This window comes from Spea bombifrons, chromosome 2, assembly GCF_027358695.1.
Source record: "Spea bombifrons isolate aSpeBom1 chromosome 2, aSpeBom1.2.pri, whole genome shotgun sequence".
In the NCBI taxonomy this organism is placed as follows: Eukaryota; Metazoa; Chordata; class Amphibia; order Anura; family Pelobatidae; genus Spea; species Spea bombifrons.
This window is the reverse complement of record NC_071088.1, coordinates 139,821,571-139,848,788: the sequence shown is the minus strand read 5'-3', so window position 1 is coordinate 139,848,788 and position 27,218 is coordinate 139,821,571. Positions and strand designations below refer to the sequence as shown.

General features: G+C 51.5%; 25 non-coding genes across 25 annotated transcripts; all 25 read right to left on the bottom strand.

The window, feature by feature from the left end:
- Nucleotides 1–447: 447 nt before the first annotated feature.
- Nucleotides 448–611, bottom strand: LOC128480767 (U1 spliceosomal RNA). Its single transcript, XR_008350554.1, has one exon. It is a non-coding gene; the product is annotated as a U1 spliceosomal RNA (small nuclear RNA).
- A 537-nt stretch (nucleotides 612–1,148) lies between these two features.
- Nucleotides 1,149–1,364, bottom strand: LOC128481168 (small nucleolar RNA U3). The gene has a single exon (XR_008350925.1). It is a non-coding gene; the product is annotated as a small nucleolar RNA U3 (small nucleolar RNA).
- A 611-nt stretch (nucleotides 1,365–1,975) lies between these two features.
- On the bottom strand, nucleotides 1,976–2,139 carry LOC128480995 (U1 spliceosomal RNA). The gene has a single exon (XR_008350773.1). It is a non-coding gene; the product is annotated as a U1 spliceosomal RNA (small nuclear RNA).
- Nucleotides 2,140–2,675: 536 nt separating this feature from the next.
- LOC128481167 (small nucleolar RNA U3) lies at nucleotides 2,676–2,891 on the bottom strand. The gene has a single exon (XR_008350924.1). It is a non-coding gene; the product is annotated as a small nucleolar RNA U3 (small nucleolar RNA).
- Nucleotides 2,892–3,502: 611 nt separating this feature from the next.
- LOC128480766 (U1 spliceosomal RNA) lies at nucleotides 3,503–3,666 on the bottom strand. Its single transcript, XR_008350553.1, has one exon. It is a non-coding gene; the product is annotated as a U1 spliceosomal RNA (small nuclear RNA).
- A 537-nt stretch (nucleotides 3,667–4,203) lies between these two features.
- LOC128481166 (small nucleolar RNA U3) lies at nucleotides 4,204–4,419 on the bottom strand. Its single transcript, XR_008350923.1, has one exon. It is a non-coding gene; the product is annotated as a small nucleolar RNA U3 (small nucleolar RNA).
- Nucleotides 4,420–5,030: 611 nt separating this feature from the next.
- LOC128480765 (U1 spliceosomal RNA) lies at nucleotides 5,031–5,194 on the bottom strand. Its single transcript, XR_008350552.1, has one exon. It is a non-coding gene; the product is annotated as a U1 spliceosomal RNA (small nuclear RNA).
- A 536-nt stretch (nucleotides 5,195–5,730) lies between these two features.
- LOC128481165 (small nucleolar RNA U3) lies at nucleotides 5,731–5,946 on the bottom strand. Its single transcript, XR_008350922.1, has one exon. It is a non-coding gene; the product is annotated as a small nucleolar RNA U3 (small nucleolar RNA).
- A 611-nt stretch (nucleotides 5,947–6,557) lies between these two features.
- LOC128480979 (U1 spliceosomal RNA) lies at nucleotides 6,558–6,721 on the bottom strand. Its single transcript, XR_008350758.1, has one exon. It is a non-coding gene; the product is annotated as a U1 spliceosomal RNA (small nuclear RNA).
- A 536-nt stretch (nucleotides 6,722–7,257) lies between these two features.
- Nucleotides 7,258–7,473, bottom strand: LOC128481162 (small nucleolar RNA U3). The gene has a single exon (XR_008350920.1). It is a non-coding gene; the product is annotated as a small nucleolar RNA U3 (small nucleolar RNA).
- A 612-nt stretch (nucleotides 7,474–8,085) lies between these two features.
- On the bottom strand, nucleotides 8,086–8,249 carry LOC128480994 (U1 spliceosomal RNA). The gene has a single exon (XR_008350772.1). It is a non-coding gene; the product is annotated as a U1 spliceosomal RNA (small nuclear RNA).
- A 536-nt stretch (nucleotides 8,250–8,785) lies between these two features.
- Nucleotides 8,786–9,001, bottom strand: LOC128475497 (small nucleolar RNA U3). Its single transcript, XR_008346555.1, has one exon. It is a non-coding gene; the product is annotated as a small nucleolar RNA U3 (small nucleolar RNA).
- A 612-nt stretch (nucleotides 9,002–9,613) lies between these two features.
- On the bottom strand, nucleotides 9,614–9,777 carry LOC128480764 (U1 spliceosomal RNA). The gene has a single exon (XR_008350551.1). It is a non-coding gene; the product is annotated as a U1 spliceosomal RNA (small nuclear RNA).
- A 537-nt stretch (nucleotides 9,778–10,314) lies between these two features.
- LOC128475520 (small nucleolar RNA U3) lies at nucleotides 10,315–10,530 on the bottom strand. The gene has a single exon (XR_008346576.1). It is a non-coding gene; the product is annotated as a small nucleolar RNA U3 (small nucleolar RNA).
- Nucleotides 10,531–11,142: 612 nt separating this feature from the next.
- On the bottom strand, nucleotides 11,143–11,306 carry LOC128480993 (U1 spliceosomal RNA). The gene has a single exon (XR_008350771.1). It is a non-coding gene; the product is annotated as a U1 spliceosomal RNA (small nuclear RNA).
- A 536-nt stretch (nucleotides 11,307–11,842) lies between these two features.
- Nucleotides 11,843–12,058, bottom strand: LOC128481161 (small nucleolar RNA U3). Its single transcript, XR_008350919.1, has one exon. It is a non-coding gene; the product is annotated as a small nucleolar RNA U3 (small nucleolar RNA).
- A 611-nt stretch (nucleotides 12,059–12,669) lies between these two features.
- Nucleotides 12,670–12,833, bottom strand: LOC128481098 (U1 spliceosomal RNA). Its single transcript, XR_008350870.1, has one exon. It is a non-coding gene; the product is annotated as a U1 spliceosomal RNA (small nuclear RNA).
- A 537-nt stretch (nucleotides 12,834–13,370) lies between these two features.
- Nucleotides 13,371–13,586, bottom strand: LOC128481160 (small nucleolar RNA U3). The gene has a single exon (XR_008350918.1). It is a non-coding gene; the product is annotated as a small nucleolar RNA U3 (small nucleolar RNA).
- A 611-nt stretch (nucleotides 13,587–14,197) lies between these two features.
- Nucleotides 14,198–14,361, bottom strand: LOC128480763 (U1 spliceosomal RNA). The gene has a single exon (XR_008350550.1). It is a non-coding gene; the product is annotated as a U1 spliceosomal RNA (small nuclear RNA).
- A 537-nt stretch (nucleotides 14,362–14,898) lies between these two features.
- On the bottom strand, nucleotides 14,899–15,114 carry LOC128481159 (small nucleolar RNA U3). Its single transcript, XR_008350917.1, has one exon. It is a non-coding gene; the product is annotated as a small nucleolar RNA U3 (small nucleolar RNA).
- A 611-nt stretch (nucleotides 15,115–15,725) lies between these two features.
- LOC128480762 (U1 spliceosomal RNA) lies at nucleotides 15,726–15,889 on the bottom strand. The gene has a single exon (XR_008350549.1). It is a non-coding gene; the product is annotated as a U1 spliceosomal RNA (small nuclear RNA).
- A 536-nt stretch (nucleotides 15,890–16,425) lies between these two features.
- LOC128481158 (small nucleolar RNA U3) lies at nucleotides 16,426–16,641 on the bottom strand. Its single transcript, XR_008350916.1, has one exon. It is a non-coding gene; the product is annotated as a small nucleolar RNA U3 (small nucleolar RNA).
- A 611-nt stretch (nucleotides 16,642–17,252) lies between these two features.
- Nucleotides 17,253–17,416, bottom strand: LOC128481090 (U1 spliceosomal RNA). The gene has a single exon (XR_008350863.1). It is a non-coding gene; the product is annotated as a U1 spliceosomal RNA (small nuclear RNA).
- Nucleotides 17,417–17,952: 536 nt separating this feature from the next.
- LOC128481157 (small nucleolar RNA U3) lies at nucleotides 17,953–18,168 on the bottom strand. The gene has a single exon (XR_008350915.1). It is a non-coding gene; the product is annotated as a small nucleolar RNA U3 (small nucleolar RNA).
- A 612-nt stretch (nucleotides 18,169–18,780) lies between these two features.
- On the bottom strand, nucleotides 18,781–18,944 carry LOC128480761 (U1 spliceosomal RNA). Its single transcript, XR_008350548.1, has one exon. It is a non-coding gene; the product is annotated as a U1 spliceosomal RNA (small nuclear RNA).
- Nucleotides 18,945–27,218: the final 8,274 nt, after the last annotated feature.

The following is a 27,218-nucleotide window of genomic DNA, read 5'->3' as shown; positions in this document are numbered from 1 at the left end:
TTCTTAGAAGTCAATGCGTGAAGTAGGCTAGATTGCGTTTATTCAACCACTGAACATACATTACATCCAAGGCAGGCTGCGAGGCAGCGCAGAACGGCAACATCAGCGGCTTGGCCGAGGACGCTCTGTGATGGCGTTTTTGCATGCTTTGGAAAAGCAAGAAGGAAAAAAAACCAACCAGAGAAGCGTGAGTGATGAGACCACACGTTTAAGATTTAAGACCTCCCAGGGGTGGGGCTTATGCAGATATATCGTCTCTGACGCAGGAGCAACACCTGACGAGGCCGCAAAGAGCCTGGGGCGGCACCCTTTTCCCTAACCATAACGGAGGCGCGCCTTAAGGCGCTAGAGCAGCCCCCTTAGGAGGCAGCGGCAAGGGCCACGCCTGGAGAACCACCAGCTGATACCGGAGACAATCCCCGGGCTCTATCGTTAAACCGGGATGATCAGGGGAAAGCGCGAACGCAGTCCCCCACTACCAGAAATTATGCAGTCGAGTTTCCCGCATTTGGGGAAATCGCAGGGGTCAGCACAGCCGGAGTGCAATGGCTGAGCCTCACCCTGGGAGAACCCCCTTCGTGATCAGGGTATCTCCCCTGCCAGGTAAGTATGAGTTGCCATAGGAGATGGTGGGGGGGCGCCACTTCCACACCCCTCGCTAAAGTCGTGGTGGGGGTTACTGCTCCAACACTCGGCTCTGTGCAGAACAGCTGCGTGGACAAGGTGCCTGCACACAGGAAATTCCTCATCGTTGCCCTTCAGGGAAAAGTCTTCCCGTGTTAAGCTGCGCTCGTAAAATCCAGCATTCCCAGAGCGCTTTGCAGCACAAAAATTTGCACGCGGTAGCACCGCCCATCAGCGGGACCTCGCGCCGGGGAAGGAGCATTTACCCCTTGGCGACCTTAACGCACGAGCCGGGCAACAGGACTTGGCTACCATTTGACGTTGGTACGCAGAACGTTTCCACGAAAGGCTCATGAAACATAGGCCACATTAAGCCCCTCGCGAGGCGTCTATCCTGTTAAGAGCAGGCCTGCCTCGAAAGCTAGTACGGTCGGCACAGAAGAAAGGCCCTCGAAAGAGGCCAACAAACACAATTAAGGCCGCATCCGCAGAAAGCACAGCTCGACGCGTCGCTACGAGAAGTAACCGCTCAGCTTGCGCGTTCCCCCTCCTAACCTGCCCTCGGGAAGAAAGGAACAGTCATCAAAAGCAACAGGCAGCCGTTAGCCACGGCGCTTGATACTCGCTTCGCGCTCAGGGGAACGCACGTGAGCTCTTCATCACGGTTACCGAGCCTGACCACTTCCGAGCACGTTTCTCCGGTCGGGCGCTATAGAAACGATCCCTGAAAGTATAGTCTTGACGTCCGCCCTGCGAGGGACACCGTCCCACCAAAAGGCATCGCTATATAGCTTGCAGCGACAAACTAAAGCTAAGACATTCGCACAACACCGAAAGAGAAGAAGACTTTGCAATGCATGAATCTTATGAAAACAAACAAAAAAAAAACCAATTCGTAACGCTTTTTCTTAGAAGTCAATGCGTGAAGTAGGCTAGATTGCGTTTATTCAACCACTGAACATACATTACATCCAAGGCAGGCTGCGAGGCAGCGCAGAACGGCAACATCAGCGGCTTGGCCGAGGACGCTCTGTGATGGCGTTTTTGCATGCTTTGGAAAAGCAAGAAGGAAAAAAAACCAACCAGAGAAGCGTGAGTGATGAGACCACACGTTTAAGATTTAAGACCTCCCAGGGGTGGGGCTTATGCAGATATATTGTCTCTGACGCAGGAGCAACACCTGACGAGGCCGCAAAGAGCCTGGGGCGGCACCCTTTTCCCTAACCATAACGGAGGCGCGCCTTAAGGCGCTAGAGCGTGCCCTTAGGAGGCAGCGGCAAGGGCCACGCCTGGAGAACCACCAGCTGATACCAGAGACAATCCCCGGGCTCTATCGTTAAACCGGGATGATCAGGGGAAAGCGCGAACGCAGTCCCCCACTACCAGAAATTATGCAGTCGAGTTTCCCGCATTTGGAGAAATCGCAGGGGTCAGCACAGCCGGAGTGCAATGGCTGAGCCTCACCCTGGGAGAACCCCCTTCGTGATCAGGGTATCTCCCCTGCCAGGTAAGTATGAGTTGCCATAGGAGATGGTGGGGGGCGCCACTTCCACACCCCTCGCTAAAGTCGTGGTGGGGGTTACTGCTCCAACACTCGGCTCTGTGCAGAACAGCTGCGTGGACAAGGTGCCTGCACACAGGAAATTCCTCATCGTTGCCCTTCAGGGAAAAGTCTTCCCGTGTTAAGCTGCGCTCGTAAAATCCAGCATTCCCAGAGCGCTTTGCAGCACAAAAATTTGCACGCGGTAGCACCGCCCATCAGCGGGACCTCGCGCCGGGGAAGGAGCATTTACCCCTTGGCGACCTTAACGCACGAGCCGGGCAACAGGACTTGGCTACCATTTGACGTTGGTACGCAGAACGTTTCCACGAAAGGCTCATGAAACATAGGCCACATTAAGCCCCTCGCGAGGCGTCTATCCTGTTAAGAGTAGGCCTGCCTCGAAAGCTAGTACGGTCGGCACAGAAGGAAGGCCCTCGAAAGAGGCCAACAAACACAATTAAGGCCGCATCCGCAGAAAGCACAGCTCGACGCGTCGCTACGAGAAGTAACCGCTCAGCTTGCGCGTTCCCCCTCCTAACCTGCCCTCGGGAAGAAAGGAACAGTCATCAAAAGCAACAGGCAGCCGTTAGCCACGGCGCTTGATACTCGCTTCGCGCTCAGGGGAACGCACGTGAGCTCTTCATCACGGTTACCGAGCCTGACCACTTCCGAGCACGTTTCTCCGGTCGGGCGCTATAGAAACGATCCCTGAAAGTATAGTCTTGACGCCCGCCCTGCGAGGGACACCGTCCCACCAAAAGGCATCGCTATATAGCTTGCAGCGACAAACTAAAGCTAAGACATTCGCACAACACCGAAAGAGAAGAAGACTTTGCAATGCATGAATCTTATGAAAACAGACAAAAAAAAAACAATTCGTAACGCTTTTTCTTAGAAGTCAATGCGTGAAGTAGGCTAGATTGCGTTTATTCAACCACTGAACATACATTACATCCAAGGCAGGCTGCGAGGCAGCGCAGAACGGCAACATCAGCGGCTTGGCCGAGGACGCTCTGTGATGGCGTTTTTGCATGCTTTGGAAAAGCAAGAAGGAAAAAAAACCAACCAGAGAAGCGTGAGTGATGAGACCACACGTTTAAGATTTAAGACCTCCCAGGGGTGGGGCTTATGCAGATATATCGTCTCTGACGCAGGAGCAACACCTGACGAGGCCGCAAAGAGCCTGGGGCGGCACCCTTTTCCCTAACCATAACGGAGGCGCGCCTTAAGGCGCTAGAGCAGCCCCCTTAGGAGGCAGCGGCAAGGGCCACGCCTGGAGAACCACCAGCTGATACCGGAGACAATCCCCGGGCTCTATCGTTAAACCGGGATGATCAGGGGAAAGCGCGAACGCAGTCCCCCACTACCAGAAATTATGCAGTCGAGTTTCCCGCATTTGGGGAAATCGCAGGGGTCAGCACAGCCGGAGTGCAATGGCTGAGCCTCACCCTGGGAGAACCCCCTTCGTGATCAGGGTATCTCCCCTGCCAGGTAAGTATGAGTTGCCATTGGAGATGGTGGGGGGGCGCCACTTCCACACCCCTCGCTAAAGTCGTGGTGGGGGTTACTGCTCCAACACTCGGCTCTGTGCAGAACAGCTGCGTGGACAAGGTGCCTGCACACAGGAAATTCCTCATCGTTGCCCTTCAGGGAAAAGTCTTCCCGTGTTAAGCTGCGCTCGTAAAATCCAGCATTCCCAGAGCGCTTTGCAGCACAAAAATTTGCACGCGGTAGCACCGCCCATCAGCGGGACCTCGCGCCGGGGAAGGAGCATTTACCCCTTGGCGACCTTAACGCACGAGCCGGGCAACAGGACTTGGCTACCATTTGACGTTGGTACGCAGAACGTTTCCACGAAAGGCTCATGAAACATAGGCCACATTAAGCCCCTCGCGAGGCGTCTATCCTGTTAAGAGTAGGCCTGCCTCGAAAGCTAGTACGGTCGGCACAGAAGGAAGGCCCTCGAAAGAGGCCAACAAACACAATTAAGGCCGCATCCGCAGAAAGCACAGCTCGACGCGTCGCTACGAGAAGTAACCGCTCAGCTTGCGCGTTCCCCCTCCTAACCTGCCCTCGGGAAGAAAGGAACAGTCATCAAAAGCAACAGGCAGCCGTTAGCCACGGCGCTTGATACTCGCTTCGCGCTCAGGGGAACGCACGTGAGCTCTTCATCACGGTTACCGAGCCTGACCACTTCCGAGCACGTTTCTCCGGTCGGGCGCTATAGAAACGATCCCTGAAAGTATAGTCTTGACGCCCGCCCTGCGAGGGACACCGTCCCACCAAAAGGCATCGCTATATAGCTTGCAGCGACAAACTAAAGCTAAGACATTCGCACAACACCGAAAGAGAAGAAGACTTTGCAATGCATGAATCTTATGAAAACAGACAAAAAAAAAACAATTCGTAACGCTTTTTCTTAGAAGTCAATGCGTGAAGTAGGCTAGATTGCGTTTATTCAACCACTGAACATACATTACATCCAAGGCAGGCTGCGAGGCAGCGCAGAACGGCAACATCAGCGGCTTGGCCGAGGACGCTCTGTGATGGCGTTTTTGCATGCTTTGGAAAAGCAAGAAGGAAAAAAAACCAACCAGAGAAGCGTGAGTGATGAGACCACACGTTTAAGATTTAAGACCTCCCAGGGGTGGGGCTTATGCAGATATATCGTCTCTGACGCAGGAGCAACACCTGACGAGGCCGCAAAGAGCCTGGGGCGGCACCCTTTTCCCTAACCATAACGGAGGCGCGCCTTAAGGCGCTAGAGCAGCCCCCTTAGGAGGCAGCGGCAAGGGCCACGCCTGGAGAACCACCAGCTGATACCGGAGACAATCCCCGGGCTCTATCGTTAAACCGGGATGATCAGGGGAAAGCGCGAACGCAGTCCCCCACTACCAGAAATTATGCAGTCGAGTTTCCCGCATTTGGGGAAATCGCAGGGGTCAGCACAGCCGGAGTGCAATGGCTGAGCCTCACCCTGGGAGAACCCCCTTCGTGATCAGGGTATCTCCCCTGCCAGGTAAGTATGAGTTGCCATAGGAGATGGTGGGGGGCGCCACTTCCACACCCCTCGCTAAAGTCGTGGTGGGGGTTACTGCTCCAACACTCGGCTCTGTGCAGAACAGCTGCGTGGACAAGGTGCCTGCACACAGGAAATTCCTCATCGTTGCCCTTCAGGGAAAAGTCTTCCCGTGTTAAGCTGCGCTCGTAAAATCCAGCATTCCCAGAGCGCTTTGCAGCACAAAAATTTGCACGCGGTAGCACCGCCCATCAGCGGGACCTCGCGCCGGGGAAGGAGCATTTACCCCTTGGCGACCTTAATGCACGAGCCGGGCAACAGGACTTGGCTACCATTTGACGTTGGTACGCAGAACGTTTCCACGAAAGGCTCATGAAACATAGGCCACATTAAGCCCCTCGCGAGGCGTCTATCCTGTTAAGAGTAGGCCTGCCTCGAAAGCTAGTACGGTCGGCACAGAAGGAAGGCCCTCGAAAGAGGCCAACAAACACAATTAAGGCCGCATCCGCAGAAAGCACAGCTCGACGCGTCGCTACGAGAAGTAACCGCTCAGCTTGCGCGTTCCCCCTCCTAACCTGCCCTCGGGAAGAAAGGAACAGTCATCAAAAGCAACAGGCAGCCGTTAGCCACGGCGCTTGATACTCGCTTCGCGCTCAGGGGAACGCACGTGAGCTCTTCATCACGGTTACCGAGCCTGACCACTTCCGAGCACGTTTCTCCGGTCGGGCGCTATAGAAACGATCCCTGAAAGTATAGTCTTGACGCCCGCCCTGCGAGGGACACCGTCCCACCAAAAGGCATCGCTATATAGCTTGCAGCGACAAACTAAAGCTAAGACATTCGCACAACACCGAAAGAGAAGAAGACTTTGCAATGCATGAATCTTATGAAAACAGACAAAAAAAAAACAATTCGTAACGCTTTTTCTTAGAAGTCAATGCGTGAAGTAGGCTAGATTGCGTTTATTCAACCACTGAACATACATTACATCCAAGGCAGGCTGCGAGGCAGCGCAGAACGGCAACATCAGCGGCTTGGCCGAGGACGCTCTGTGATGGCGTTTTTGCATGCTTTGGAAAAGCAAGAAGGAAAAAAAACCAACCAGAGAAGCGTGAGTGATGAGACCACACGTTTAAGATTTAAGACCTCCCAGGGGTGGGGCTTATGCAGATATATCGTCTCTGACGCAGGAGCAACACCTGACGAGGCCGCAAAGAGCCTGGGGCGGCACCCTTTTCCCTAACCATAACGGAGGCGCGCCTTAAGGCGCTAGAGCAGCCCCCTTAGGAGGCAGCGGCAAGGGCCACGCCTGGAGAACCACCAGCTGATACCGGAGACAATCCCCGGGCTCTATCGTTAAACCGGGATGATCAGGGGAAAGCGCGAACGCAGTCCCCCACTACCAGAAATTATGCAGTCGAGTTTCCCGCATTTGGGGAAACCGCAGGGGTCAGCACAGCCGGAGTGCAATGGCTGAGCCTCACCCTGGGAGAACCCCCTTCGTGATCAGGGTATCTCCCCTGCCAGGTAAGTATGAGTTGCCATAGGAGATGGTGGGGGGCGCCACTTCCACACCCCTCGCTAAAGTCGTGGTGGGGGTTACTGCTCCAACACTCGGCTCTGTGCAGAACAGCTGCGTGGACAAGGTGCCTGCACACAGGAAATTCCTCATCGTTGCCCTTCAGGGAAAAGTCTTCCCGTGTTAAGCTGCGCTCGTAAAATCCAGCATTCCCAGAGCGCTTTGCAGCACAAAAATTTGCACGCGGTAGCACCGCCCATCAGCGGGACCTCGCGCCGGGGAAGGAGCATTTACCCCTTGGCGACCTTAACGCACGAGCCGGGCAACAGGACTTGGCTACCATTTGACGTTGGTACGCAGAACGTTTCCACGAAAGGCTCATGAAACATAGGCCACATTAAGCCCCTCGCGAGGCGTCTATCCTGTTAAGAGTAGGCCTGCCTCGAAAGCTAGTACGGTCGGCATAGAAGGAAGGCCCTCGAAAGAGGCCAACAAACACAATTAAGGCCGCATCCGCAGAAAGCACAGCTCGACGCGTCGCTACGAGAAGTAACCGCTCAGCTTGCGCGTTCCCCCTCCTAACCTGCCCTCGGGAAGAAAGGAACAGTCATCAAAAGCAACAGGCAGCCGTTAGCCACGGCGCTTGATACTCGCTTCGCGCTCAGGGGAACGCACGTGAGCTCTTCATCACGGTTACCGAGCCTGACCACTTCCGAGCACGTTTCTCCGGTCGGGCGCTATAGAAACGATCCCTGAAAGTATAGTCTTGACGTCCGCCCTGCGAGGGACACCGTCCCACCAAAAGGCATCGCTATATAGCTTGCAGCGACAAACTAAAGCTAAGACATTCACACAACACCGAAAGAGAAGAAGACTTTGCAATGCATGAATCTTATGAAAACAGACAAAAAAAAAACCAATTCGTAACGCTTTTTCTTAGAAGTCAATGCGTGAAGTAGGCTAGATTGCGTTTATTCAACCACTGAACATACATTACATCCAAGGCAGGCTGCGAGGCAGCGCAGAACGGCAACATCAGCGGCTTGGCCGAGGACGCTCTGTGATGGCGTTTTTGCATGCTTTGGAAAAGCAAGAAGGAAAAAAAACCAACCAGAGAAGCGTGAGTGATGAGACCACACGTTTAAGATTTAAGACCTCCCAGGGGTGGGGCTTATGCAGATATATTGTCTCTGACGCAGGAGCAACACCTGACGAGGCCGCAAAGAGCCTGGGGCGGCACCCTTTTCCCTAACCATAACGGAGGCGCGCCTTAAGGCGCTAGAGCAGCCCCCTTAGGAGGCAGCGGCAAGGGCCACGCCTGGAGAACCACCAGCTGATACCAGAGACAATCCCCGTGCTCTATCGTTAAACCGGGATGATCAGGGGAAAGCGCGAACGCAGTCCCCCACTACCAGAAATTATGCAGTCGAGTTTCCCGCATTTGGAGAAATCGCAGGGGTCAGCACAGCCGGAGTGCAATGGCTGAGCCTCACCCTGGGAGAACCCCCTTCGTGATCAGGGTATCTCCCCTGCCAGGTAAGTATGAGTTGCCATAGGAGATGGTGGGGGGCGCCACTTCCACACCCCTCGCTAAAGTCGTGGTGGGGGTTACTGCTCCAACACTCGGCTCTGTGCAGAACAGCTGCGTGGACAAGGTGCCTGCACACAGGAAATTCCTCATCGTTGCCCTTCAGGGAAAAGTCTTCCCGTGTTAAGCTGCGCTCGTAAAATCCAGCATTCCCAGAGCGCTTTGCAGCACAAAAATTTGCACGCGGTAGCACCGCCCATCAGCGGGACCTCGCGCCGGGGAAGGAGCATTTACCCCTTGGCGACCTTAACGCACGAGCCGGGCAACAGGACTTGGCTACCATTTGATGTTGGTACGCAGAACGTTTCCACGAAAGGCTCATGAAACATAGGCCACATTAAGCCCCTCGCGAGGCGTCTATCCTGTTAAGAGTAGGCCTGCCTCGAAAGCTAGTACGGTCGGCATAGAAGGAAGGCCCTCGAAAGAGGCCAACAAACACAATTAAGGCCGCATCCGCAGAAAGCACAGCTCGACGCGTCGCTACGAGAAGTAACCGCTCAGCTTGCGCGTTCCCCCTCCTAACCTGCCCTCGGGAAGAAAGGAACAGTCATCAAAAGCAACAGGCAGCCGTTAGCCACGGCGCTTGATACCCGCTTCGCGCTCAGGGGAACGCACGTGAGCTCTTCATCACGGTTACCGAGCCTGACCACTTCCGAGCACGTTTCTCCGGTCGGGCGCTATAGAAACGATCCCTGAAAGTATAGTCTTGACGTCCGCCCTGCGAGGGACACCATCCCACCAAAAGGCATCGCTATATAGCTTGCAGCGACAAACTAAAGCTAAGACATTCGCACAACACCGAAAGAGAAGAAGACTTTGCAATGCATGAATCTTATGAAAACAGACAAAAAAAAAACCAATTCGTAACGCTTTTTCTTAGAAGTCAATGCGTGAAGTAGGCTAGATTGCGTTTATTCAACCACTGAACATACATTACATCCAAGGCAGGCTGCGAGGCAGCGCAGAACGGCAACATCAGCGGCTTGGCCGAGGACGCTCTGTGATGGCGTTTTTGCATGCTTTGGAAAAGCAAGAAGGAAAAAAAACCAACCAGAGAAGCGTGAGTGATGAGACCACACGTTTAAGATTTAAGACCTCCCAGGGGTGGGGCTTATGCAGATATATCGTCTCTGACGCAGGAGCAACACCTGACGAGGCCGCAAAGAGCCTGGGGCGGCACCCTTTTCCCTAACCATAACGGAGGCGCGCCTTAAGGCGCTAGAGCAGCCCCCTTAGGAGGCAGCGGCAAGGGCCACGCCTGGAGAACCACCAGCTGATACCGGAGACAATCCCCGGGCTCTATCGTTAAACCGGGATGATCAGGGGAAAGCGCGAACGCAGTCCCCCACTACCAGAAATTATGCAGTCGAGTTTCCCGCATTTGGGGAAATCGCAGGGGTCAGCACAGCCGGAGTGCAATGGCTGAGCCTCACCCTGGGAGAACCCCCTTCGTGATCAGGGTATCTCCCCTGCCAGGTAAGTATGAGTTGCCATAGGAGATGGTGGGGGGGCGCCACTTCCACACCCCTCGCTAAAGTCGTGGTGGGGGTTACTGCTCCAACACTCGGCTCTGTGCAGAACAGCTGCGTGGACAAGGTGCCTGCACACAGGAAATTCCTCATCGTTGCCCTTCAGGGAAAAGTCTTCCCGTGTTAAGCTGCGCTCGTAAAATCCAGCATTCCCAGAGCGCTTTGCAGCACAAAAATTTGCACGCGGTAGCACCGCCCATCAGCGGGACCTCGCGCCGGGGAAGGAGCATTTACCCCTTGGCGACCTTAACGCACGAGCCGGGCAACAGGACTTGGCTACCATTTGACGTTGGTACGCAGAACGTTTCCACGAAAGGCTCATGAAACATAGGCCACATTAAGCCCCTCGCGAGGCGTCTATCCTGTTAAGAGCAGGCCTGCCTCGAAAGCTAGTACGGTCGGCACAGAAGGAAGGCCCTCGAAAGAGGCCAACAAACACAATTAAGGCCGCATCCGCAGAAAGCACAGCTCGACGCGTCGCTACGAGAAGTAACCGCTCAGCTTGCGCGTTCCCCCTCCTAACCTGCCCTCGGGAAGAAAGGAACAGTCATCAGAAGCAACAGGCAGCCGTTAGCCACGGCGCTTGATACTCGCTTCGCGCTCAGGGGAACGCACGTGAGCTCTTCATCACGGTTACCGAGCCTGACCACTTCCGAGCACGTTTCTCCGGTCGGGCGCTATAGAAACGATCCCTGAAAGTATAGTCTTGACGTCCGCCCTGCGAGGGACACCGTCCCACCAAAAGGCATCGCTATATAGCTTGCAGCGACAAACTAAAGCTAAGACATTCGCACAACACCGAAAGAGAAGAAGACTTTGCAATGCATGAATCTTATGAAAACAAACAAAAAAAAAAACAATTCGTAACGCTTTTTCATAGAAGTCAATGCGTGAAGTAGGCTAGATTGCGTTTATTCAACCACTGAACATACATTACATCCAAGGCAGGCTGCGAGGCAGCGCAGAACGGCAACATCAGCGGCTTGGCCGAGGACGCTCTGTGATGGCGTTTTTGCACGCTTTGGAAAAACAGGAAGGAAAAAAAACCAACCAGAGAAGCGTGAGTGATGAGACCACACGTTTAAGATTTAAGACCTCCCAGGGGTGGGGCTTATGCAGATATATCGTCTCTGACGCAGGAGCAACACCTGACGAGGCCGCAAAGAGCCTGGGGCGGCACCCTTTTCCCTAACCATAACGGAGGCGCGCCTTAAGGCGCTAGAGCAGCCCCCTTAGGAGGCAGCGGCAAGGGCCACGCCTGGAGAACCACCAGCTGATACCAGAGACAATCCCCGGGCTCTATCGTTAAACCGGGATGATCAGGGGAAAGCGCGAACGCAGTCCCCCACTACCAGAAATTATGCAGTCGAGTTTCCCGCATTTGGAGAAATCGCAGGGGTCAGCACAGCCGGAGTGCAATGGCTGAGCCTCACCCTGGGAGAACCCCCTTCGTGATCAGGGTATCTCCCCTGCCAGGTAAGTATGAGTTGCCATAGGAGATGGTGGGGGGCGCCACTTCCACACCCCTCGCTAAAGTCGTGGTGGGGGTTACTGCTCCAACACTCGGCTCTGTGCAGAACAGCTGCGTGGACAAGGTGCCTGCACACAGGAAATTCCTCATCGTTGCCCTTCAGGGAAAAGTCTTCCCGTGTTAAGCTGCGCTCGTAAAATCCAGCATTCCCAGAGCGCTTTGCAGCACAAAAATTTGCACGCGGTAGCACCGCCCATCAGCGGGACCTCGCGCCGGGGAAGGAGCATTTACCCCTTGGCGACCTTAACGCACGAGCCGGGCAACAGGACTTGGCTACCATTTGACGTTGGTACGCAGAACGTTTCCACGAAAGGCTCATGAAACGTAGGCCACATTAAGCCCCTCGCGAGGCGTCTATCCTGTTAAGAGTAGGCCTGCCTCGAAAGCTAGTACGGTCGGCACAGAAGGAAGGCCCTCGAAAGAGGCCAACAAACACAATTAAGGCCGCATCCGCAGAAAGCACAGCTCGACGCGTCGCTACGAGAAGTAACCGCTCAGCTTGCGCGTTCCCCCTCCTAACCTGCCCTCGGGAAGAAAGGAACAGTCATCAAAAGCAACAGGCAGCCGTTAGCCACGGCGCTTGATACTCGCTTCGCGCTCAGGGGAACGCACGTGAGCTCTTCATCACGGTTACCGAGCCTGACCACTTCCGAGCACGTTTCTCCGGTCGGGCGCTATAGAAACGATCCCTGAAAGTATAGTCTTGACGCCCGCCCTGCGAGGGACACCGTCCCACCAAAAGGCATCGCTATATAGCTTGCAGCGACAAACTAAAGCTAAGACATTCGCACAACACCGAAAGAGAAGAAGACTTTGCAATGCATGAATCTTATGAAAACAGACAAAAAAAAAACAATTCGTAACGCTTTTTCTTAGAAGTCAATGCGTGAAGTAGGCTAGATTGCGTTTATTCAACCACTGAACATACATTACATCCAAGGCAGGCTGCGAGGCAGCGCAGAACGGCAACATCAGCGGCTTGGCCGAGGACGCTCTGTGATGGCGTTTTTGCATGCTTTGGAAAAGCAAGAAGGAAAAAAAACCAACCAGAGAAGCGTGAGTGATGAGACCACACGTTTAAGATTTAAGACCTCCCAGGGGTGGGGCTTATGCAGATATATCGTCTCTGACGCAGGAGCAACACCTGACGAGGCCGCAAAGAGCCTGGGGCGGCACCCTTTTCCCTAACCATAACGGAGGCGCGCCTTAAGGCGCTAGAGCAGCCCCCTTAGGAGGCAGCGGCAAGGGCCACGCCTGGAGAACCACCAGCTGATACCGGAGACAATCCCCGGGCTCTATCGTTAAACCGGGATGATCAGGGGAAAGCGCGAACGCAGTCCCCCACTACCAGAAATTATGCAGTCGAGTTTCCCGCATTTGGGGAAATCGCAGGGGTCAGCACAGCCGGAGTGCAATGGCTGAGCCTCACGCTGGGAGAACCCCCTTCGTGATCAGGGTATCTCCCCTGCCAGGTAAGTATGAGTTGCCATTGGAGATGGTGGGGGGGCGCCACTTCCACACCCCTCGCTAAAGTCGTGGTGGGGGTTACTGCTCCAACACTCGGCTCTGTGCAGAACAGCTGCGTGGACAAGGTGCCTGCACACAGGAAATTCCTCATCGTTGCCCTTCAGGGAAAAGTCTTCCCGTGTTAAGCTGCGCTCGTAAAATCCAGCATTCCCAGAGCGCTTTGCAGCACAAAAATTTGCACGCGGTAGCACCGCCCATCAGCGGGACCTCGCGCCGGGGAAGGAGCATTTACCCCTTGGCGACCTTAACGCACGAGCCGGGCAACAGGACTTGGCTACCATTTGACGTTGGTACGCAGAACGTTTCCACGAAAGGCTCATGAAACATAGGCCACATTAAGCCCCTCGCGAGGCGTCTATCCTGTTAAGAGTAGGCCTGCCTCGAAAGCTAGTACGGTCGGCACAGAAGGAAGGCCCTCGAAAGAGGCCAACAAACACAATTAAGGCCGCATCCGCAGAAAGCACAGCTCGACGCGTCGCTACGAGAAGTAACCGCTCAGCTTGCGCGTTCCCCCTCCTAACCTGCCCTCGGGAAGAAAGGAACAGTCATCAAAAGCAACAGGCAGCCGTTAGCCACGGCGCTTGATACTCGCTTCGCGCTCAGGGGAACGCACGTGAGCTCTTCATCACGGTTACCGAGCCTGACCACTTCCGAGCACGTTTCTCCGGTCGGGCGCTATAGAAACGATCCCTGAAAGTATAGTCTTGACGCCCGCCCTGCGAGGGACACCGTCCCACCAAAAGGCATCGCTATATAGCTTGCAGCGACAAACTAAAGCTAAGACATTCGCACAACACCGAAAGAGAAGAAGACTTTGCAATGCATGAATCTTATGAAAACAGACAAAAAAAAAACAATTCGTAACGCTTTTTCTTAGAAGTCAATGCGTGAAGTAGGCTAGATTGCGTTTATTCAACCACTGAACATACATTACATCCAAGGCAGGCTGCGAGGCAGCGCAGAACGGCAACATCAGCGGCTTGGCCGAGGACGCTCTGTGATGGCGTTTTTGCATGCTTTGGAAAAGCAAGAAGGAAAAAAAACCAACCAGAGAAGCGTGAGTGATGAGACCACACGTTTAAGATTTAAGACCTCCCAGGGGTGGGGCTTATGCAGATATATCGTCTCTGACGCAGGAGCAACACCTGACGAGGCCGCAAAGAGCCTGGGGCGGCACCCTTTTCCCTAACCATAACGGAGGCGCGCCTTAAGGCGCTAGAGCAGCCCCCTTAGGAGGCAGCGGCAAGGGCCACGCCTGGAGAACCACCAGCTGATACCGGAGACAATCCCCGGGCTCTATCGTTAAACCGGGATGATCAGGGGAAAGCGCGAACGCAGTCCCCCACTACCAGAAATTATGCAGTCGAGTTTCCCGCATTTGGGGAAATCGCAGGGGTCAGCACAGCCGGAGTGCAATGGCTGAGCCTCACCCTGGGAGAACCCCCTTCGTGATCAGGGTATCTCCCCTGCCAGGTAAGTATGAGTTGCCATTGGAGATGGTGGGGGGGCGCCACTTCCACACCCCTCGCTAAAGTCGTGGTGGGGGTTACTGCTCCAACACTCGGCTCTGTGCAGAACAGCTGCGTGGACAAGGTGCCTGCACACAGGAAATTCCTCATCGTTGCCCTTCAGGGAAAAGTCTTCCCGTGTTAAGCTGCGCTCGTAAAATCCAGCATTCCCAGAGCGCTTTGCAGCACAAAAATTTGCACGCGGTAGCACCGCCCATCAGCGGGACCTCGCGCCGGGGAAGGAGCATTTACCCCTTGGCGACCTTAACGCACGAGCCGGGCAACAGGACTTGGCTACCATTTGACGTTGGTACGCAGAACGTTTCCACGAAAGGCTCATGAAACATAGGCCACATTAAGCCCCTCGCGAGGCGTCTATCCTGTTAAGAGTAGGCCTGCCTCGAAAGCTAGTACGGTCGGCACAGAAGGAAGGCCCTCGAAAGAGGCCAACAAACACAATTAAGGCCGCATCCGCAGAAAGCACAGCTCGACGCGTCGCTACGAGAAGTAACCGCTCAGCTTGCGCGTTCCCCCTCCTAACCTGCCCTCGGGAAGAAAGGAACAGTCATCAAAAGCAACAGGCAGCCGTTAGCCACGGCGCTTGATACTCGCTTCGCGCTCAGGGGAACGCACGTGAGCTCTTCATCACGGTTACCGAGCCTGACCACTTCCGAGCACGTTTCTCCGGTCGGGCGCTATAGAAACGATCCCTGAAAGTATAGTCTTGACGCCCGCCCTGCGAGGGACACCGTCCCACCAAAAGGCATCGCTATATAGCTTGCAGCGACAAACTAAAGCTAAGACATTCGCACAACACCGAAAGAGAAGAAGACTTTGCAATGCATGAATCTTATGAAAACAGACAAAAAAAAAACAATTCGTAACGCTTTTTCTTAGAAGTCAATGCGTGAAGTAGGCTAGATTGCGTTTATTCAACCACTGAACATACATTACATCCAAGGCAGGCTGCGAGGCAGCGCAGAACGGCAACATCAGCGGCTTGGCCGAGGACGCTCTGTGATGGCGTTTTTGCATGCTTTGGAAAAGCAAGAAGGAAAAAAAACCAACCAGAGAAGCGTGAGTGATGAGACCACACGTTTAAGATTTAAGACCTCCCAGGGGTGGGGCTTATGCAGATATATCGTCTCTGACGCAGGAGCAACACCTGACGAGGCCGCAAAGAGCCTGGGGCGGCACCCTTTTCCCTAACCATAACGGAGGCGCGCCTTAAGGCGCTAGAGCAGCCCCCTTAGGAGGCAGCGGCAAGGGCCACGCCTGGAGAACCACCAGCTGATACCGGAGACAATCCCCGGGCTCTATCGTTAAACCGGGATGATCAGGGGAAAGCGCGAACGCAGTCCCCCACTACCAGAAATTATGCAGTCGAGTTTCCCGCATTTGGGGAAATCGCAGGGGTCAGCACAGCCGGAGTGCAATGGCTGAGCCTCACCCTGGGAGAACCCCCTTCGTGATCAGGGTATCTCCCCTGCCAGGTAAGTATGAGTTGCCATAGGAGATGGTGGGGGGCGCCACTTCCACACCCCTCGCTAAAGTCGTGGTGGGGGTTACTGCTCCAACACTCGGCTCTGTGCAGAACAGCTGCGTGGACAAGGTGCCTGCACACAGGAAATTCCTCATCGTTGCCCTTCAGGGAAAAGTCTTCCCGTGTTAAGCTGCGCTCGTAAAATCCAGCATTCCCAGAGCGCTTTGCAGCACAAAAATTTGCACGCGGTAGCACCGCCCATCAGCGGGACCTCGCGCCGGGGAAGGAGCATTTACCCCTTGGCGACCTTAACGCACGAGCCGGGCAACAGGACTTGGCTACCATTTGACGTTGGTACGCAGAACGTTTCCACGAAAGGCTCATGAAACATAGGCCACATTAAGCCCCTCGCGAGGCGTCTATCCTGTTAAGAGTAGGCCTGCCTCGAAAGCTAGTACGGTCGGCACAGAAGGAAGGCCCTCGAAAGAGGCCAACAAACACAATTAAGGCCGCATCCGCAGAAAGCACAGCTCGACGCGTCGCTACGAGAAGTAACCGCTCAGCTTGCGCGTTCCCCCTCCTAACCTGCCCTCGGGAAGAAAGGAACAGTCATCAAAAGCAACAGGCAGCCGTTAGCCACGGCGCTTGATACTCGCTTCGCGCTCAGGGGAACGCACGTGAGCTCTTCATCACGGTTACCGAGCCTGACCACTTCCGAGCACGTTTCTCCGGTCGGGCGCTATAGAAACGATCCCTGAAAGTATAGTCTTGACGCCCGCCCTGCGAGGGACACCGTCCCACCAAAAGGCATCGCTATATAGCTTGCAGCGACAAACTAAAGCTAAGACATTCGCACAACACCGAAAGAGAAGAAGACTTTGCAATGCATGAATCTGATGAAAACAGACAAAAAAAAAACAATTCGTAACGCTTTTTCTTAGAAGTCAATGCGTGAAGTAGGCTAGATTGCGTTTATTCAACCACTGAACATACATTACATCCAAGGCAGGCTGCGAGGCAGCGCAGAACGGCAACATCAGCGGCTTGGCCGAGGACGCTCTGTGATGGCGTTTTTGCATGCTTTGGAAAAGCAAGAAGGGAAAAAAACCAACCAGAGAAGCGTGAGTGATGAGACCACACGTTTAAGATTTAAGACCTCCCAGGGGTGGGGCTTATGCAGATATATCGTCTCTGACGCAGGAGCAACACCTGACGAGGCCGCAAAGAGCCTGGGGCGGCACCCTTTTCCCTAACCATAACGGAGGCGCGCCTTAAGGCGCTAGAGCAGCCCCCTTAGGAGGCAGCGGCAAGGGCCACGCCTGGAGAACCACCAGCTGATACCGGAGACAATCCCCGGGCTCTATCGTTAAACCGGGATGATCAGGGGAAAGCGCGAACGCAGTCCCCCACTACCAGAAATTATGCAGTTGAGTTTCCCGCATTTGGGGAAATCGCAGGGGTCAGCACAGCCGGAGTGCAATGGCTGAGCCTCACCCTGGGAGAACCCCCTTTGTGATCAGGGTATCTCCCCTGCCAGGTAAGTATGAGTTGCCATAGGAGATGGTGGGGGGGCGCCACTTCCACACCCCTCGCTAAAGTCGTGGTGGGGGTTACTGCTCCAACACTCGGCTCTGTGCAGAACAGCTGCGTGGACAAGGTGCCTGCACACAGGAAATTCCTCATCGTTGCCCTTCAGGGAAAAGTCTTCCCGTGTTAAGCTGCGCTCGTAAAATCCAGCATTCCCAGAGCGCTTTGCAGCACAAAAATTTGCACGCGGTAGCACCGCCCATCAGCGGGACCTCACGCCGGGGAAGGAGCATTTACCCCTTGGCGACCTTAACGCACGAGCCGGGCAACAGGACTTGGCTACCATTTGACGTTGGTACGCAGAACGTTTCCACGAAAGGCTCATGAAACATAGGCCACATTAAGCCCCTCGCGAGGCGTCTATCCTGTTAAGAGTAGGCCTGCCTCGAAGCTAGTACGGTCGGCACAGAAGGAAGGCCCTCGAAAGAGGCCAACAAACACAATTAAGGCCGCATCCGCAGAAAGCACAGCTCGACGCGTCGCTACGAGAAGTAACCGCTCAGCTTGCGCGTTCCCCCTCCTAACCTGCCCTCGGGAAGAAAGGAACAGTCATCAAAAGCAACAGGCAGCCGTTAGCCACGGCGCTTGATACTCGCTTCGCGCTCAGGGGAACGCACGTGAGCTCTTCATCACGGTTACCGAGCCTGACCACTTCCGAGCACGTTTCTCCGGTCGGGCGCTATAGAAACGATCCCTGAAAGTATAGTCTTGACGTCCGCCCTGCGAGGGACACCGTCCCACCAAAAGGCATCGCTATATAGCTTGCAGCGACAAACTAAAGCTAAGACATTCGCACAACACCGAAAGAGAAGAAGACTTTGCAATGCATGAATCTTATGAAAACAGACAAAAAAAAAACCAATTCGTAACGCTTTTTCTTAGAAGTCAATGCGTGAAGTAGGCTAGATTGCGTTTATTCAACCACTGAACATACATTACATCCAAGGCAGGCTGCGAGGCAGCGCAGAACGGCAACATCAGCGGCTTGGCCGAGGACGCTCTGTGATGGCGTTTTTGCATGCTTTGGAAAAGCAAGAAGGAAAAAAAACCAACCAGAGAAGCGTGAGTGATGAGACCACACGTTTAAGATTTAAGACCTCCCAGGGGTGGGGCTTATGCAGATATATTGTCTCTGACGCAGGAGCAACACCTGACGAGGCCGCAAAGAGCCTGGGGCGGCACCCTTTTCCCTAACCATAACGGAGGCGCGCCTTAAGGCGCTAGAGCAGCCCCCTTAGGAGGCAGCGGCAAGGGCCACGCCTGGAGAACCACCAGCTGATACCGGAGATAATCCCCGGGCTCTATCGTTAAACCGGGATGATCAGGGGAAAGCGCGAACGCAGTCCCCCACTACCAGAAATTATGCAGTCGAGTTTCCCGCATTTGGGGAAATCGCAGGGGTCAGCACAGCCGGAGTGCAATGGCTGAGCCTCACCCTGGGAGAACCCCCTTCGTGATCAGGGTATCTCCCCTGCCAGGTAAGTATGAGTTGCCATAGGAGATGGTGGGGGGCGCCACTTCCACACCCCTCGCTAAAGTCGTGGTGGGGGTTACTGCTCCAACACTCGGCTCTGTGCAGAACAGCTGCGTGGACAAGGTGCCTGCACACAGGAAATTCCTCATCGTTGCCCTTCAGGGAAAAGTCTTCCCGTGTTAAGCTGCGCTCGTAAAATCCAGCATTCCCAGAGCGCTTTGCAGCACAAAAATTTGCACGCGGTAGCACCGCCCATCAGCGGGACCTCGCGCCGGGGAAGGAGCATTTACCCCTTGGCGACCTTAACGAACGAGCCGGGCAACAGGACTTGGCTACCATTTGATGTTGGTACGCAGAACGTTTCCATGAAAGGCTCATGAAACATAGGCCACATAAACCCCTCGCGAGGTGTCTATCCTGTTAAGAGTAGGCCTGCCTTGAAAGCTAGTACGGTCGGCACAGAAGGAAGGCCCTCGAAAGAGGCCAACAAACACAATTAAGGCCGCATCCGCAGAAAGCACAGCTCGACGCGTCGCTACGAGAAGTAACCACTCAGCTTGCGCGTTCCCCCTCCTAACCTGCCCTCGGGAAGAAAGGAACAGTCATCAAAAGCAACTTTAACAATAAAGCCTGTATATGTAGCTGCATGGCTGCGATGAGCGGGTTTTGCAGCATCCACGGAAGCCTCACAAGTGAGGCTGACCGTGGATCCGGGGAGGAAAGCCCTTCCCGGAAGACAAATGTCATCCGCCGCACTGATCATCAAAGATCGTGGCATTGCCCTGCTGAAACAGCTTAGGAAGGGATCGGAATTGCTTCTTAAGCATGAACTGTGTCGCTTTTTGGCTAAGATCAAGTGTAGTTTCCCTTTTGGTGGAGGCTGGGATACGCTGATTCTCTGGCCTTAGGGCTGGGAAAGCAATGGAGCCTGAGGTGCTGATTTGCCCCGGCAGAAATGCTGGGGTCATCGTTTGTGGTATTTGCCCGCCACTGCACATGGTGAGCGCACAATCTCACTGGCGGTCTTCCTACACTACCTTTTCCCCTCGTACCATCAGGTCCTGGGGTTAAGATGATTTATTTTTTAACCTGGCTAGGCCTGCAATGGTCTGCCCCTAAATTATTTTTTCTTTAATTTATACATCACTTCGTTGTTCACGAGTGCCTATTAATTTCCCCTTTATCTGATTCACAGCTTTTTGAATTCACGGTGCGGCCCTCACAATGTTTTTGGCACACGATTTTGGTCACCATTGTTTTGGACACTGTTTTCTTTTTAGAGGCAATGAAGCCTGGACTTTGCTGGAGGAGGAATGGGAGCCTTATGGCCCCTTCCTCTCTTCAAAGAAGGCCAGTCAATGGAGCCCAGCTCACTAATCAGGGTGATTAGTAAAAAAAAAAAAAAAAATGTTCAAAAACGTTCAAATTTTTTTTTCATAAAAATATGGTAAAATCCCCACTCTCACAAAAAAAAAGTTTTTAATGAGCAAGAGTTAAAATATTGGCATTAAAAAAGAGGAAAGAGTTAACATATTGGCATGATAAATGCCCATAGGGTGTCTAGTTGTATGAAATGTATGATTTGATGGGGTAAATTTCATTGGCCGGCTTCAAAGATACCCGAAATGGCACATGGGGGGCAGAATGACCAGCTTTGGGGAAAAAATGGTTTTGAAATAGCAAAACGCTACTGGTACTTATTGCCCCATATAGTGCAGAAAAAAGCAAAAAAACATGAAAACACTGGGAATTTCTAAACTCAGGACAAATAGTAGAATCTACTTAGCAGTTTTTTTTTATTAGTTTTTGCAGACGAGTAAAAGTATTTTGTTTAAGAAGTGAGAAAATAATTTTTTAACAAAAAATCACCATATTTTATCATTTTTTTTATAGTAAATTAGATGATATGATAAAAATAATGGTATCTAAAAAAAACCCTGTTTGTCGTGAAAAAAACAATATATAATATGTGTGGGAGCATGAAATGAGAAAGAAGAAAATCACACTGAAAAACGTTAAAAGAGCCGTTGTCCCACAATATACTACGAGTAAGAAACAGTATTGTCATTAAGGGGTTAACACAAGATGCGAAGCGGCGCGTACTTCTGGAAGGGCAAGCCTCCTCATGAGTTGATGGAAAAGCCAACAGCAGGAGAGTAAGTTGCTCAGCGGCGAGCGTTTGAGTTAGTGGTGGGAAGTTGGGATCAGTAAAGTGAATCAATTCGTAAACTGATTCATCGGTTCACTCAATGTGACTCACAGCAGTTACTGCTTCCCAGTCCCTCCCTGCGGTCACACTGATGATTGGCCCCGCCTCTTTCATTATAGTCTATGAATCCTCCTACTCGGCAACTAAACACAGTAAGTATAAGATTAATATTTGGGGTGCTGAAAGTTAGGGGAGGTGGGGGGGGTTAACTTAGAGGCAGTTATGGTTTATGGGGTCTTTAGGGTTAATTTAATGGTGAGTACTGAGGAGTTAATTTAATTAATTTGATAAGGTTATATTGTATATTGCTCTGAGCTTTGATTTAAAGAACTGGTAGCTCAGAGCTGCTCTGAACAGTTTTTTGAGTCAGTGAATCGATGACTCAGAGCTTCTCTGAACGGTTCTTTGAGTCAGTGAATCGATGACTCAGAGCTGCTCTGAACAGTTCTTTGAGTCGGTGAATCAATGACCCAGAGCTGCTCTGAACGGTTCTTTGAGTCAGTGAATCGATGACTCAGAGCTGCTCTGAACGGTTCTTTAAATCAGTGAATCGATGACTCAGAGCTGCTCTGAACGTTAACCTGATTGCTGTGTCTGTGTGCTGTGCAGATGACTCACTCTAGGATCGTATTTCCAGTGCAGTTAACGATTCAAAGACTGAATGGTTACAAATGAGTAGTTCAGTCTACTGAACTTATTCACCCGGTTCATTGAAAAGAATCGGTTCAAAAGAACGATTGGTTCATGAAAAGAACATCACTACCAGGTTCCTGCTTCTCCTGCGCAGGAAAAGAGTTTCCTCATACAGTGCGCAGGCACCACATCAGTAAGCTTCGGGTTTGCGTTAGGCGGCCGTCAGGCCACCGGGCACCCCCCTGAGGAGTGGTACCCGCGACATACCGCCCTCCGGCCCCCTTTAGGTACACTACTGGCTGTGTGTCATATGTAGGCGCTCTGTGTCTTAGAAGCGCTGCATGCCTTTTAATGCGGTGAAGATGCCGGCCGCAGAGGGTCCAGCTGGGACAAAGCCATTGGTCTTACACCAAAGTATAACATATTAACACCTTGCTTGGGGCGCATTAGCTAATAAGTTTGGCACGGTTTGGTTTACTTACTAGCAGTTAAGTGAGTAGTTAGGAGGCATTTTGTCCAAGGGTTTAAAAAAAAACATTAAATGCCCCCCCCAAAAAAAATTGTGTAAAAATTCCAAGCTTTTTTTTTTCACCACCAACTATTGAGGACGTGAAAACAGATGCATTAAACGTGCAGTCTCCAAGTGTAAATTATTGTAAAACACCTGCGTCCTTAAAGGGTTAAAAGGGTGATGTGTAGCGCATTATGTGTAATACCAAATACCGGCAGCAGAGGGCAGCGTGTTGTTATTTTTCTTTTACAAACGGTGGAATATTTTGTACTTTTTTTTTTGTAACTTTTTAATTTTTTTTCCCTCGGCTTCCACTAGCTGTCGGGTTGAAGTGCCGCTCTCGCCTGGAGCTTTCTTAAGAGTTTCCTGACAGTCAGACAGTCATTAGCAGGTGCTAAGTGCTAATCTATCATATGGCCTGTTAATCCTTTAGGGAAAAAGAAAATCCATCAACTCAGTTAATTCCACTGGAACACTCACAGTTTCCCCGAGATCGCTTTTCTGTGTGTTTGCGATAGAATAAACATAAAATAAAGATTTAAGTGAGCAAAAAAAAATAATATTTTAAGGAGAGGGGGGTAGATAAATGGAACTACCTCCCAGCAGAAGTGGTACCACCCATTATGTACACCACATTACAAGCTTTTTTTTTAAACATCAGATGAAAGAATGGAAAGTCTGGATTTTTTTAACCTCGCCGGCATTTATAGAATCAGCATCCATCTTGCGTATCAGAGACTCTTCCTGTCCGGAGGAAGGATGATTCGCTAGAGCCGTTTCCTTTTTCTGATCCAGATATGAACTTTCCAATTTTATCAAGGGGGGGGGAATATTTCCTGTGTACAGCGTCCATGATTTCAGCGTTTAATGTACTTCTTGGCACTGCCTGCAAAAGTGGGACGGTGTGGTAGTTATCCAGGACTGTCCCGTAAGAACCAAGGCTGTTGGGAGGTATCCAACAGTTACTTTGTATTTTAATTTAGCCTTCTCGATGTTATTACTTCGTATCTGCTGCTTTTTATTGTCCTTCTCAATCTGGCGTAAAGATACATATAGAAAATCTACATTTACATAACTGATTAAGCTGGGGGGGGCGTGAATTCAGGAGAGATGTCTGACCTGCTTCTGTTGGGATCAGAACCTGACATAGGAGATCCTCCAATCTCCCCTGATCGCACCAGGTTGCTGGAGACCCAAGAAAGCTGGACTTGGCCTGGAGACTCCGGGTCAAACATGGTCTTCCTAGCCATGGTCCTCTAACTAGATGCTATACGCAATTATCTTTACTCTCAGGTCTCTGAGAACCGATTGATATAGTCTATTGAGCCCCACCTGAACCTCAAGACACTTTTAGGCACACGTTCTTCTAATGCATTGGGTAGCAAGAATTCAGCAAGGATGTCAGATCTCTTGTCAGAGCCACTCTTGCTGTGTAGACATGCTTACTTGATCTCAGAGAAGGTCCCATTGGTTTTTGAGACCTCAGAAGACCTTCCAATACTTACGCTGGTTGATCCAACAAACTTATGGGCCACCACCACCATTTTCTTTCTCAAAACATCTAAACTTTGACTTTCACCCAGGTTTGGTTTGATGGCTGGTTGGTTGGTTCTGGTCTAACTTCTTAGTGGATTCATCCACATGGAAGGTCCATTTCTGCTGCCGGTCAAATCCACAGGACTATATAGAGAAATATTAGCAAGGAGGGCATTATTAGCAAGGGGGGGTTATTAGCAAGGAAAGCCACTCATGTTAAAACCTTTGGACTTTTATTGATTGGGGCATTTTTCGGTGTCAGGTTCTTCTGTAACCTTGTGACTCTCCAAGCCGCAAACAGCATTTCGGTGTATTCAGCCCACAAACGAAATTCCTGTCTTATCTCGAGGTAGCACATGACGGCAACAACGCTACGTGGAGGCCAAAGCCAGAACACGTTGTATTCTGTTCTCCGAAAAATGTATCCAGGAGGAAAACCCAGGAATCCCTGACACCGGCGTCGCCACAAAGAAGGACACGTATGATATAGACAGTGACCTTCTTATTGTATGGACACGGGGTCTGGCTGAGGAGCACATCATGATTTTTCATGTATCTCCCATTGTTAAGTTGCTGCTTGTTGTTGATTGGTTGAGGCAGCCGTTGGGAGAGGAAATTGATCAGGCGATACTGGTTCTGCCACAGGCTGCCACTGATCTCAGCTTCCATGACGTCAACTTTCATAGTAAATAGGTAGTTCTTAATATATTTCATTTAATTATGGCAGAGGTTGTGATGGCGACAGGTCCCCTTAAATATATTATTATATATGTGAATATATATAATATAATAACATATATTATTATATAAGTGACCTCGTGATGAGATGATCAAAATGATTCTATGTCATCATAATACGAAAAATTGGAAGAAATAACAAAACGCTCTTGAAACTGAAAAAAAACCATTCTTTTGAAGGTCGTTCCGACGCTTTAAACTGTATCCGTCAGACCAGCTCTCTCCGGCTTTTGTGTCGGGAAGAGAGAGGTTATGAAGTTTAGCAAATTCCTGCGTTTTCGCTACGCTTTGTACTTCCCCGCATGGGCGCTGAGTCAGCGTATACAGGGTTCGGCGTCACGCAGGGGGGACCGCAGGTGGTCCCAAGTCATTCCAGGAGGAGGCAAACGGCAACCTCGTTCCCTAATAACAACAAGCAAGTTAAAGCGCATGGGGCGAGGAAGTCTGTGAAGACTGAGACGTTTTGTGGGCGGCGCGTGCGGAGACTTCGTGAGAGACATAAGCGGCAACCTCCGTCTGATGTGAGCTACAAACCCCCAAATTCTTGGCAGGCCAGGAAGCTGCAGCTCAAAGGGTTAAATGGGCTTTAGCGTCACTGAAAGGGGCAGATGGCTGAGCAGAAACACACCATTCAAGAGTGGTAGATAAGTGGAACAGCCTCCCAGTGGAAGTCTCTTTTTTCCATCCTTTTAAGTGGCCCGAGGGGCCCTTTTGTTTCAGGGAGTGTGATTAGAGCGTCTCTAACAATACATTTTATGTGACTCAGGAGCCGCTGCACCGGGGCCACAGGACCAGAGAAATGCCCGTGTAAAGTTCTACACGTGGAGCAGTCGCCATGGAGAACGAGGAAACGTCACATGAAGCAGTTTGCGTTAGAAGTGCTTATCCCTGGAAACCCGGATCCGTCTCCCCGCGGGGTTTGGTTCTGTCGTGTGCTAACCCAAGATAAGACAGGAAAACACCCAAAAACCAAAGGGAGCGGTGACTCTAGTGCAAAGTTTGAAATGTGGGCTTATCACCGTAGCAACCGAGGAAATAGCCCAGTCTGCAGTCTTCAATTTGGTTGCTATGGGGATAACTCCACTTCCCTGTCAACAGCCAATGAGTTTTATCGCCCCACATGGTTAGAAAGTGTAGCCTAAAACATCCCTCCCAAGCAGTGTTCCCTCTAAGCTGTGCGCTTGTGCGTGCGCACATAGCTTTTTAAGAGAGCGCACACGTCCAAAACAGTTTTTCCCCAAAAAAGAAAAAAATGATAATTATTTTTAAACTTTATGTGGCGCGGATATTGTGCGCACAAAATTTTTGCTCTGTGAACATTTTTGCACAAGAGAAATTTTCTGCGCACGAAAAATTAGATGGAACATTGCTCCCAAGTATCCCATTTTAAGCAGGACAGTCCTGATCAGAAGGCTCTACTTTTTCAGCGCAGACCTTAAACACAACGTGGCAACGGATCGAAGCAGAGAGTCGCCATATGACCTCATAGTCCGGCTTCAATACATCACCAGGCGGCTAGATAGGCGAGGTGGGGGGATGTCGCCATCAATGGTGTCCTCGTCAGTAAACCTACTCGTAGCCAGCTATTAACTCCCATGATGCTCAGCTGCTCTATGGCACACTTATCATTATCATATCATCATGCAAGCTGCAGCTTCATTGCATCACCACTTCATTGCATCACCCCTGATTCAGCCCACCCTATAGGCTTGCAGCGCTTATACACGCATGTATATATATATATATCTATATCTATATATATTGGACATATTGACTCAGTTTGTGGAAAATCATTTTTATGTGTCTAAAATGTGTAAAACGGGACCATTAAAAGCCAATTTAATATAAATTAGTTTTTTTGGAAATGATAAATGAATATAGAAGAACCTGTCCATATTTAAACATTTTCATCGGAGGCAGCTGTGGGATTGGAATTGCTTTTTTATTTTTTTAATTCTGTTCCGTTCCAGCAGGGTTTGTAGCTTTTCCCCTCGCAGGCATTGATGGTTTCCTGTTATTTCCGCCGTGGAGAGGGGACGTTTATCTCCACAGAAATAACCCGCAAAAGCCCGAAGAGCAGCTTGAACGCGTCGAGGAAACAATCACCGAGCGCTTTAATTACTGCTGACGGGGCGTAATTATACGGGGAGGCGGCACGGGAATGTGCGAGGCCCGAGGTTTTCTCTGACCCCCAAGGACTGGAGAGAAGGAAGGGTTCCTCCTGCGACAGCATCTTTCGGAAAACTGATACTATTTACGTATTTAGGAAGGTTCCTCGGAGCCAGATAAAGACTCGAAGAGGCACCTTAGGCAGTGGTGTAGTATGAAGAAAATCACGGGTCCCAGACTCCAAATATAAAGTAATTTCAAAGATATTTATTAAATAAATTGATATAATTGCTACGCGTTTCGCGGTAGGCTTAGCGCTCTAAGAGGTGGACAAAGGAAGTGACGCCATGTTCCAATGCCAAGAAGGGGGCCGCCCGGCGGACGAGTCGGGGTGCTGCCCTGAGCGTTCCCCAACTTGAATACCGCACCGCATATAGGGCTTCAGTTTCTGAAAGCGGAACTTTTGCCATTACAGCAAAAAAAAGGGGAAAATAAAATTCCACGGCTAAACAGGAAGTTAAAGGTGTTCCACTTCCTGTGCGGGATATAA